Source organism: Uranotaenia lowii, chromosome 2 (assembly GCF_029784155.1).
Source record: "Uranotaenia lowii strain MFRU-FL chromosome 2, ASM2978415v1, whole genome shotgun sequence".
Taxonomy (NCBI): domain Eukaryota; kingdom Metazoa; phylum Arthropoda; class Insecta; order Diptera; family Culicidae; genus Uranotaenia; species Uranotaenia lowii.
Genome location: NC_073692.1, coordinates 324,274,667 through 324,286,986, shown reverse-complemented (window position 1 = coordinate 324,286,986; position 12,320 = coordinate 324,274,667). Strand labels below are relative to the sequence as shown.

The window sequence follows — 12,320 nt, the reverse complement described above, 5'->3', positions numbered from 1 at the left end:
ACTTTTCATTTTCCTCCCAACTCGGGCGCTCAATTCTGATTCGAGGGTTATTTCTTTCTGTGGTTCCTATGTTTATGTTTTGTTTTTGTAAGCACCTTCTTTTGTTTTAATGTTTCGCAAAAGAATTATTGCATCCGAAGCAATGAATCGGGAGGCGTCGGATTTTGACCTGCTAGAAATGAAAATAAAAAAAAATGTATCTTCTGTTATGTATGAAAAGGCATCGTTCGCACCCTTCCGAGAAATCAAAATAGGGGTTAAGTTTTAGATGTTTTCAGAAAGTTACGTCTGTTAATGAGTTTTAAAATTGATCAAGAAAATATTTGACGAGATTTTAGTTTTAAGACTTTTTTTGTTCATTTTTCGATGTAGGCGAAAAAAATTGTTCTCCAACATTTCTCGACCTAGACGCTCGCCTTCAAAATTTGATATCTGTTACCTTGACCTTTCAAGCTTGGGCTGGTACCCACATCGAAAAAGTGAAAACTTCGTCTGCCTCCTACAATATCAGACCAAAAGCAGATAAAGTTCTCCATCAAGCCATCAAAAGGCATTACATGTTTCTTTCTGAACGCCAGCTGTCATGTTGATGCCCAATCAACGAAAGCCGTCAAAAGTTGCCGGGTGAATCCACTTTTTTTTATTCTTTCGAAGGGAAATGAACTGATCAGTTCGAATGAGCGGTATTTTTTTTCCTGTCCAATTTATGACGAATAACCATTGGAAGAAGAAAAATCCTTATCAAATAAAGAACATATCAACATAACAACATAACAACATAACAACATAACAACATAACAACATAACAACATAACAACATAACAACATAACAACATAACAACATAACAACATAACAACATAACAACATAACAACATAACAACATAACAACATAACAACATAACAACATAACAACATAACAACATAACAACATAACAACATAACAACATAACAACATAACAACATAACAACATAACAACATAACAACATAACAACATAACAACATAACAATTGTAAATTTGTTATTTTCATAATTTTCGAAATTATTATAATTTTTGTATTTTTGTCATTTTTGTCTTTTTTGTCATTTTTGTCAGTTTTGTAATTTTTGTCATTATTGTCATTTTTGTCATTTTTGTCATTTTTGTCATTTTTGTCATTTTTATCATTTTTGTCATTTTTGTCATTTTTGTCATATTTGTCATTTTTGTCATTTTTGTCATTTTTGTCATTTTTGTCATTTTTGTCATTTTTGTCATTTTTGTCATTTTTGTCATTTTTGTCATTTTTGTCATTATTGTCATTTTTGTCATTATTGTCATTTTTGTCATTTTTGTCATTTTTGTCATTTTTGTCATTTTTTTCATTTTTGTCATTTTTGTCATTTTTGTCATTTTTGTCATTTTTGTCATTTTTGTCATTTTTGTCATTTTTGTCATTTTTGTCATTTTTGTCATTTTTGTCATTTTTGTCATTTTTGTCATTTTTGTCATTTTTGTAATTTTTGTAATTTTTGTAATTTTTGTCATTTTTGTAATTTTTGTAATTTTTGTTATTTTTGTAATTTTTGTATTTTTTGTAATTTTTGCAATTTTTGTAATTTATGTAATTTCAGTTATTTCTGTTATTAATGTATTTTTTGTAATTTTTGTTATGTTTGAAATTTTTGTCATTTTTGTCATTTTTGTCATTTTTGTAATTTTTGTAATTTTTGTAATTTTTGTAATTTTTGTAATTTTTGTAATTTTTGTAATTTTTGTAATTTTTGTAATTTTTGTAATTTTTGTAATTTTTGTAATTTTTGTAATTTTTGTAATTTTTGTAATTTTTGTAATTTTTGTAATTTTTGTAATTTTTGTAATTTTTGTAATTTTTGTAATTTTTGTAATTTTTGTAATTTTTGTAATTTTTGTAATTTTTGTAATTTTTGTAATTTTTGTAATTTTTGTAATTTTTGTAATTTTTGTAATTTTTGTAATTTTTGTAATTTTTGTTATTTTTGTAATTTTTGTAATTTTTGTAATTTTTTGGTATTTAAGTTATTCTAGTAATTTTTGTAATTTATGTAATTTGTGTAATTTTTATCATTTTTGTTATTTTTGTAATTTTTGTAATATTTTTAAATTTTGTAATTTTTTAATTTTTGTAATTTTTGTAATTTTTGTATTTTTTGTAGTTTTTGTAATTTTTGTCATTTTCGTCATTTTTGTCATTTTTGACATTTTTGTAATTTTTGTAAATTTTGTTATTTTTGTAATTTTTGTAATTTTTGTAATTTTTGTAATTTTTGGTTATTTTTGTTTTTTTTGTAGTTTTTGTAATTTTTGTAATTTTTGTAATTTTAGTAATTTTAGTTATTTTTGTAATTTATGTAATTTGTGTAATTTTTGTCATTTTTGTTATTTTTGTAATTTTTTGTAATATTTTTAAATTTTGTAATTTTTTAATTTTTTTTTTTTTTTTTTTTTTATTAAGGACCTTTTTGACATTCGGTCCCTCGCTATTTCTTTGTTACAAATTAATGCTAAATTTTGTTATACAATTGAATGGATTTTAAATATTCTATCACTTTCGTTGCCATTTCTCTGTCGTCTGCCAACGCCTCTCGAAGATTACCCGGCACTCCGTGGTTGATTCGTTCTTCTTCCAGTTGAGGGCACGTTGCGATAATATGTTTGACGGTCAAAACTTCGTTGCATCTGGAGCAAAGCGGACGGTCTACTCTGTCCAAAAGGAAAGCATGTGTGAGCAGTGTGTGTCCGATGCGTAACCGAGCTAGTACAACGTCATCTTTTCGATTTCCCAATATGGCTGCTTTAAAGGGTAGAACGGTGTTTTTAACTTCGCGCAATTTGTTGTTCAGACTTGTGTGCCATTGCATCTGCCATCGGTTCGTGAACTGTGACTTGACAACTTTCCGTATTTCCTTGTAGTCGACTACTTGATCGACTTGCTCTGGCAATTCCAAAGCCTTTTTTGCTTCGAAGTCAGCTCTTTCGTTTCCGGGGATCCCGATATGGCTGGGGACCCAACAAAAGACTAGTTCGGATCCCATTTCGACGATTCGATTGTGCAGGACTTGTACAGAGTCTTTCCATCTGGAGTTTATCTTGCACTTTTCGAGGTTTGTCACAACACTCATCGAGTCTGTACATAATAAGTAAGCTCGAGGTACCTGCTGGTCAACTATCCAGGACAGTGCTCGTTCCACTGCTGCGCTTTCTGCTGCAAAAATGCTACTTATGTTGTTCAGCCGCATTCGAAACACATAATCTTCACTTACTACGCCATAGCCACACTTCAAGTCTTGTTTGGATCCATCTGTGAAGATTGATCTGTGGATGCGATATTTTGTTTGTCGCAATTCATGGAAAATTTGTCTGAGGCCGTTCGATGTTGCGCCTTGCGAAAGTTCGCGATGGAGGCTTTTGTCCACATTAAACTTTGATCGTAGCCAAGGCGGGCAATCTGGGATTTTAAATACTGCTGTTCTCGGCAAATGGAGATCTAATTCGGTCATTAAATTTTGTCCTCTGTTTCTGTAAGAGTTGGGCTGCACTCTTGGTCGTTCTCCCCACCTTTCGTCGGAGCTTGCATTCCCTTCGCTGCTGCTGCTACTGATACTGGTAACAGTTGCGCCATCCGTTTCGGTGATTTCCTCTGTGCGATCAAAGCTTAGACATCGAGCGGTGTATAGTGTGGTTCGCTGATCGAAAAGTGTTCTCAAACTAGGAATGCCGGTTTCCGCTTGAAGACTGACGACGGGACTCGTTCTGAAAGCACCAATTATCGCTCGAAGTCCTGCGTTGAGTACGGTTTCCAAAGATTGGAATATTTTACCATCCATGGCTGATAAGATTGGGGCTGCGTACAAAAGTTTTTCCAGTATTGTTGCCCTGTACAGTTTTAAAAGGGTATTTCTATCTCCTCCCCAGGTCCTAGCAGCTATACTCCGAATGAACAAGACTCTTTGTTGGCAAGCAGCTTTCACCTCTTCAGCGTGGGCTCGATATTTCAAATGTTGGTCGAAGGTAACGCCTAAACATTTGTGTTGATTTTTACGCGGTATTAACACACCATTCAGAGTCAGCGTGGTTGGATTTGACGGTTTCTTCTTATGCGGTGAGCGATAAATAACAGTTGCACTTTTTCCTGCTGATATTTTGAATCCTGTTTTTGTTTCCCAATTTCCTAATTGATTCAATGCTGTCTGGAGTTTTCCTTCGGTTTGATCAGCGTTTTCGCCAATTGCGATCAAAACTACATCGTCAGCATAAATCAAGCACTGGATATTTGTTGGTAGGTAGTTGGTGAGTGTATTTATCGCCAGAAGAAACATGGTTACGCTTAACACGGACCCTTGACAGAGTCCTGTTTCCATAGCCTTGTTGCTTGACGATTTTCCATTGATCAAAACCTGGAATGATCTGTTGCGTAGCATTTCTTGAAGGAAACTAACCATTTTTCCGCCGATGTTATTACTAATTAGCTGTTCGAGGCAAAGTCTGCGCCAGGTGGTGTCGTAGGCTTTGATAATATCCAAAAAGGCTACTTGGGCTATTTTGTTTTCGCTGAAAGCAACGCGAATATTTTTCTCCAGAGTGCACAGATGATCTGCTGTGCTTCTGCCTTTTCGAAAAGCGTATTGGTGGTTGTAAAACAGTCTTTTTGTTTCCAGAAGATGAACAAGACGATTATTAATCATCCTTTCGAATACCTTTCCAATGCAGCTGTTAAGGTAGATTGGGCGATAGTTGAGAGGATCTGTGCGTTGTCCTTTACCTTTGAAGATCGGCACAACGAGCGATTTCGTCCATTCCTGAGGGTATACTGATTCATCCCATAAACGATTGTATGTTTCTAGGAGCAGAGTTTTTCCATCAAGGGGTAGATGTGAGATCATCGCGTAATGGATATTGTCTGGTCCTGGTGTGGATCCTTTCAAACCTTCAAGGGCTTCGTCGAGCTCATACATACTGAAGTTTTGGTTGTGGTAGCCTGAATCGACGGGAATGGATAACGGATCGGATTCGATTTGGTGTTTATAGTTGAGGAAATTTTCGTTATACGCGCTTTCACTAGATACTTTTTCGAATGCGTCGCCTAGCATCTCGCTGATGGCCTGAGGGTCATTTGCTGTTTCGCCCTGGTAATGGATCGAGTTGATTTGGTTGCTCCTTTTCTTACCTTGAACTTTCCGGTAGTTACTCCACATTTCTTTCAATGGGGTCTGTGACGAAAAGTTACCCGCAAGTTCTTCCCAGCTTTTTCTTTTCGCTGTCGTAATAGCTTCTTTCGCTGCAGCATTGATGTTTCGATAATTACTCATCAATTGATCGGGGTTTGATCTATTGGCTTTTAGCTGCCTCAAAGCTTTCCTCCGTTTTCTCACGTGTTCCGCAATGTCCTTATTCCACCAAGGGACACACTTCCTCCCGAGAATTCCATTTGACTTAGGAATTGAAAGCTCTGCTGCTTCCAGGATAGATTTAGTAATATTTTCGACCTGGCGTTCCACGTTATTGTCTCGAAGGAAGTTGAGTGCACCTTGATACTGCTCCCAGTCGGCGTCCTCAATTTTCCACCTAGCTCGACTTTTTGGTGGTGTGATACTTCCAGGGAAAACAACGCTGATCGGTAAGTGGTCGCTACTATAGGCATCTGGTGTCACATTGAATTCTAGTAGACCAGCCAGCTCATCTGTACAAAGAGCTAAGTCCAGGCACGACATACTCTCGTGACGCTGATCGACGTACGTAGGCTCTCCGTTGTTTAACACAATTAGATTATTTTCCTCTGCGAAGTCGGCAATCGTTCTACCGCGAACGCTGACGTGGTTCGATCCCCACAATGGATGGTGGGCATTGAAGTCTCCAATCATCAGTAGAGGTTTCGGGATTTGGTTGATAAGAGCAGTAAGTTCGGTGTTGGCGATGTTTTCTCTTGGTGGCAGGTAAATGTTGAGTACGTTTACGTTGAACGGTGTTCCGATTTTAATCGCTACAGCCTCGAGTGGACTTTCAATATCGATTTCCTCGCTTTCGATGGTTTCCCTAATCGCCGTGACAACTCCTCCTGCTGCTCGATTTCCATGCAGTCGAGGTCGATGGAAAACTTTAAATCCAGTTATACGGGGGCAATTTCGGGAATGACACATAGACTCTTGTAGACAGATAACTTGCGGCTGTTGTTCTTGAATCAGGATATCAAGCTCGGCTTTCTTGGGTCTAAGTCCTTGCACATTCCACGAAATTATGCTTGGGGGGTTGTCGGGTATCCTTGAACTGGAAGAACGATGAGTAGGCTGGCGGAGCACGGGTTGAGGTATGACGGCCCCGCTCCCGCTTCCTCGATCGTCTTCCCCTATATTAAGGGGTGGGGTGGTTACTTTCTCTTCACCGGTCCCCAACCAGTTTTCAATAAAGCTGCTAGGCTGTGTGGTTTCGTTTGTTCCGTAAGAGTTTCCTGTTGGGTCGCGTTCGTTGGTGCCGTTAATTCCATTTGTTCCATTAGAATGTCCTGTCGAGTTCCTGTCATTTATACCATGATTTCTAGTTTCGTTGTCAATATTTCCTAAGTCGTGTCCGTTTTCGATTGCAAGTTCATTCATCAGTCGATTAGTTTTTTCCATTCTGGTCATTTCTATTTTTTGGCGGTCGACCTCTCCTTTTTACAACGATTTCGGGCTCACGTTGAGTCTCGTTGGTATTTTCGGTTTCCATAGTTGGACATAGCGGCAGTGAGTTTTTTGAACTCAACCTTTGCTTTTTCAGCATTGGTGTGTCGTCGTTCGTGGAAGTTTTCGCTTTAACGGAGGTTGATGGTTGGTTAACTTCTGTTTCCATTTCTTCTTCTGATCCAGTTTCGGAAATGTCAAGATTGTCTTCTGCGACCTTCAGTTTTGCTTTAAGCAGGTAAAACTCCTTCGCGATTTTCCTGAGGTTTTGGACTTCTAGTCGCAGTTTCTCGATATCTTCGGTTTCACGTGCACGATTGTCATTTTTCTTGAGAGCTGCATTTTCTTCTAACAACTTGGCGATCTGCGTGTCTTTCTCTTGATCTTTTCTGATCTGTTCCAGACGTTGTTGTGCTCCACACACACTGGCATAGGAATTTTCCGCGTGCTTCTTGGCGTACTCTTTCCTAGCTTCACCGAACGATATTCCACTGTCGACTTTAATTTTGACTATCTCTTCCTCTTTTTGATAAACTGGGCATTTTCGAGATGTCGGGGAATGGCTCCCTTTGCAGTTCTTGCAATAAGGGTCTTCTTCACATTCTCCTTCCTTTTCAATTTCGTGGGTTTTGGAACAGTTTTTGCATGTCTGGTCGTTCTGACATTTATCTTTGGTGTGGCCGTAGGTGCAACATTGGTAGCATAGCAGTGGGGAGGGGTAGAATACACGAGTTCTACAGTTGATGATTCCTACTCGTATTTCTCTCGGAATAACTGTACCAGAGATCGTTAGTACGACTGTTGGTGTATTTACCTTGGCTTTATCTTCCATTCGTGTTATTCGACGTACTTTCATCACGCCTTGTGCTGATAGTTCAGCTACGAGCTCGTCTTCGGTTAAGTCGATCGCTTCCTTGCAGCTAATCACGCACCGGCAAACGTTAAATATCGGGTGAGGAATTACTTGGATTTTAGTTCCGTCAATAAGCTCCGTCATATTCATCATTTTAGCTGCTAGTTTTGAACTGCGGGTTTTGATGACGTACTTTCGTCCGCTGTCTTCCGTGTATGCGGATTCAATTTTTCCCATGGACTGGTCGATTGATTTGCTCAGAATGAACGGGTTTTTCGGCAACGGTTTGTTTTCATCTACTGGGCTCAGAGACAAGATGATAAGTTTTCCGAAGGTTCCAAATCTGTCCATATACTCTGGCAGCGTACGGTCATTTTTATCGGGAGGGTCACCTGTTGTTGTTACCCCCGTGGGGGGATTTTCTGCAGCCATGACGGCTGCCCGGGGCGTAAACTCTTGTTAGACGGCCTCAGAACGATTTTTCTAACTCACACCGATAAATCCACAAGACAATCGATGCGTTCTCACCGTGGTGAGGAACGACTACCCTTTTACCTTTATACACTTCGGTTCACCCAAGGGTTAAAGGTACAAGTGACCGGCAATGCGTTTCCGCCTGAGCGGGTAACGTCTACGCTTTTACCTATTTGACTACTTTGGCCAAGCGTTGAAGGTCCGACCAAAGTAGGGACGTTTTACCCTTTTTTCCCCCAGAGACTTGTTCAACACGTCCAAAAGGTACAAACAAGCCCTGTACCTCAACGATCAATTTAAAAGCGATCGAGTTTGATGGGGCCGCACGGTGTCTAAACTACTCCACACGTGGGTGAGCTTCCAAAAATTGACAGCAGATGTCTCACTGTTGGCAAGGAGATATTGCTGTTGGTGGAGCTTTTTCGCTTGCAACTAGGAGGCTAAGCTTTAGCCCTGCGAGCTTTACTTGCAAGCAATGTTGCACGCAGCTGCAACCTAGTTGGCTTTTTGACAGCTAACCAAAACAATACAGCTGTCTTCACTAGTTGCGGCGAATGATAAAGTCTATTTTATTTATCTTACAACGCGCTTCGGCAAAAACCTTCACTTCCTTCGAACACTTTGCGTTCTAGTGTTTGAACTCGAAGTAACGCCGATTGAAACGGTAACGATTTTCGCACGAAATTGAGATATCAAAATTCGACCGAACGAACTGGGTTGTTTTCAATACCATAGGTACAAAACAGATGTTTTAATTTTTGTCATTTCTGTCATTTTTGTCATTTTTGTCATTTTTGTCATTTTTGTTATTTTTGTCATTTTTGTCATTTTTGTCATTTTTGTCATTTTTGTCATTTTTGTCATTTTTGTCATTTTTGTCATTTTTGTCATTTTTGTCATTTTTGTCATTTTTGTCGTTTTTGTCATTTTTGTCATTTTTTGTCATTTTTGTCATTTTTGTCATTTTTGTAATTTTTGTCATTTTTGTCATTTTTTGTCATTTTTGTCATTTTTTGTCATTTTTGTCATTTCTGTCATTTTTGTCATTTTTGTCATTTTTGTCATTTTTGTCATTTTTGTCATTTTTGTCATTTTTGTCATTTTTGTCATTTTTGTCATTTTTGTCATTTTTGTCATTTTTGTCATTTTTGTCATTTTTGTCTTTTTTGTCATTTTTGTCATTTTTATGGTTTTTGTCAGTTTTGTTATTTCTGTCATTTTTGTCATTTTTGTCAAATTAATCGTGTTTTTCTCCTTTTTCAAATAATTTTAATTTATTAGCTTCAAGCGACAGCTTGTTGAGGATGTCTTTATAATTAACTCAAATTAATTGTGATTGAAAATGCTTATTTGAAACAAATGTTGAGAGAATTTCAAATGTTTAAACCTTTTTTAATGTTTTTAGGATTTTTTGAAAAAAGTACCTTTTATGGCTTAAGAAACGCTTACTCATAACAGTTTTTCTCTTTTTTTTTCCTCAGTATATTCCGGACAATTTGCTGCACTTAAGAAACCTTCATCGCGCGAAAACCTTAAAGCGACTGCCCATAAAAAGTCACTTTAATAACATCGAATGAATGAACGTCACGGCTGCGGCGGTCAAAAGAAGTCAATCTTCCCCGGGAAACTGACGACCCCAGACAACCGGCCAATAGTCACTGATGATGGCAGCAGCAGTCTTCATCGTTCTCGGTTAGCAGCTAGAAGCAATGAATGAAATCTACAGAAACCCGGAAGAGGAAACCTCAGCAGCAGCGCCATTCGTGAATGGGAAATAAACATCATTCATTGCTTATGACACTAGCCAAAGCCCAGCGAAGCCGGCAAAGTTTAGCATAGAGTCAAACGAGAAAAAGTAGAGGAAAAAGAGAGGATACAAAAAAAACACCGAAACCGAGGAAACCCCTGAAAAGCTCACAATCCACGCCGCGAGTGCTTCTGCATCTCCCTACTGGGAGCAGCAGCTCTGCAGAAGAAGATTGCACAAGGTTGAATTTATGGCTCCTTCATGGTGCTGGAGGAAAAGGTGAATTTGGATGGGAAAGCGAGTGTGTGATTCAATAGTTTCGCTGCTCCGGTCATTTGTAGCGAGGATTATTCGGACGGGAAGACGTAACACTGTCAGACAAATTTATCTGGGTCTAATTGAATTTGAAACCGATAAACGGCTTGGAAGAATGTTTGAAAAGCTACTGTTAAAAATTTACCAAACGGGCAATTGATGAGTGGGCAACAAGATTTAAAGTAATTCTATGATTACACCTCAATGTGCGTAATTTCATCTCTCCAACTAAACCGAAAAAATTAAGGGGAGTCTTGGAAATGATACGAAGTCAATCCAGCACATTGGTTTTCCTGGGTACTTTCCCTGTAATTTTGAAGTGGTAGTCAGGGTGAAAGGAGACTTATCTCTGTTTTGATCCATGAACCCTTTAAAAACCACAGTGCCGCATCATTCAAGTATCTCAACTATCGTAAGCTCACTTCAAAATGAAAGCAAAAAAATTCCGGTCGAACTCTAAATATACATTGATAACATATTTATCTCTGATTACTTCAATTAAGAACTCCTCCTCCAAACTCACCTCGTGCTCCATTTTTGAGAATGCCGGAATTAATCTGCCTTCTAGTACTGATCGCATTTCAGTTTCCATTGTGATCTCATTCAGGTTAATAACCTGGATGATCACTTCCCTGCTGAAGGCACTTAACTCTGAAAACGCCTCGAAGTGTTCACTCGTGATGGCTTGTCTGTTCTTTCATTCAAGAAACATCTCATTGGAAGGTGGGCTCAGTATTTTCCTGGTGTTTTTCACGGATAAAATAATTTTAGATAACACTTGGTATGCGCAGTGGTATGCGTTTCGGAGTAAGTATGAAATTGTTGGGGGTGTTAAGTGGTTAAACAGAATTATCTTTAATAAAGAGTGTATTCAAAAAAAATGCAACACTTTGTTGTGAGAACAACTTTTAAATGCATGGATGAAAATTGATGAAATTTTCAACGAAGCTACCAGGTAATGTCATGTTTACATTTACAAATTTTTGTGACGTTCTATTCAGTGGTTTTTGAGATAGCGTCCAAAGAAAAAGTTTTTTGACTTTAATTTTTGGGCAACACGTGCACCATCTGTAATGCAAATTATATACCACCTTTTTCAAAAGTCGAGGCTATTTTTGATAACGTTTCTTGTTTTCTAAAGGTTATTTTTCAAAATAACTTAAAATTTAGAATTTGGTCGAAGTTATAAAAAATTTTGCCGATAGCCCTCATTCGGCACAAAAATAACAAACTTGACTTTTTATCACTCCACCACCATTTTTGAGATCTATTGAAGAGTTTTTCATAGAAAACATTGGCATTTTGAGGTAGTTTTCTTTGTATTTTCAGCCATTCATCGTGTCAATCGTTATTCAAAACTGAGTAATTTGCAGTTTTAACAGATAGTAAGCCTCCTCAAGTACTGAGTATTAAATTTTTCAATTTTTTATTCTTGTTTATATCCAGAAAATACAGGCTACACTTGTTAACGAAAAGTTTCTGGTTGAAAACCAGACTAGTAACCGCTAAAGAGTTAGTTTTGCTGTCTATTAAAAAAAATTTGCAGTCCAAATATTTGCGCACGATTTGAGCACAGTATTTTGATTATTCTACCGGTGGACAGCTTTTCTACCTTGTAGAAATGAAATCAGGCCAATTAATAAGTCAGCTTGATGGTAGCTGGCAGAAACATTTCATTTTTATCACTTCTTTTATTCATATTTTCGGTTTGAGCTTGAAAAACCTCTAACATTCCTCTCACTTCCTGGAATCAATTATCTTCACTTTTGTTTAAAGTTTTGCTCACTATTGGATCCTCTAGGACTTCTTCAACGGTAAACCCGGCTAGCATTTCACTAATGCTGAAATGTGTGCCAGGTTATGTCACGACCGGGATTCGATCTCATGAACGTTGGCTTAGAAGACAAGGATTCTATCCTATGGGCCACGACCTACTGGCGAACATTGGTTGAAAAGTAAATTTTCAGCTGTTTGTGGGTCTCCTACTGGGACTTTTCTGAATTTTTCTCGATCCTGCTGAAAACATTTTGTCAACGAACTTCAATATTTGACGCTCTTTCAAAAACTACTTGACAGATTGTCACCGAATTTTGTACACGTACACATTACATTACTTGAAAGCATTACTGAAAATTTTACTACTTGCAAGCATCACTCAAAATTTTATCAATTTTCATCAATGCATTTAAAAGTTATTCACGAAATAAAGTGTTGCATTTTTTTCGAATACACTCCTTAAAGCATGGATCACGCCAAG

At 37.5% G+C, this 12,320-nt stretch overlaps 1 protein-coding gene across 1 annotated transcript in view; it reads left to right on the top strand.

The window, feature by feature from the left end:
* The window catches only part of LOC129750008 (protein O-mannosyl-transferase TMTC1-like), an 807,324-nt gene that overhangs the window by 499,098 nt on the left and 295,906 nt on the right, over positions 1–12,320 (top strand). The window contains exon 2 of the mRNA XM_055745186.1: positions 9,483–10,027. The gene's annotated coding sequence lies outside the window, so the exon portion shown is untranslated. The remainder of the gene's footprint in view (positions 1–9,482; positions 10,028–12,320) is intronic.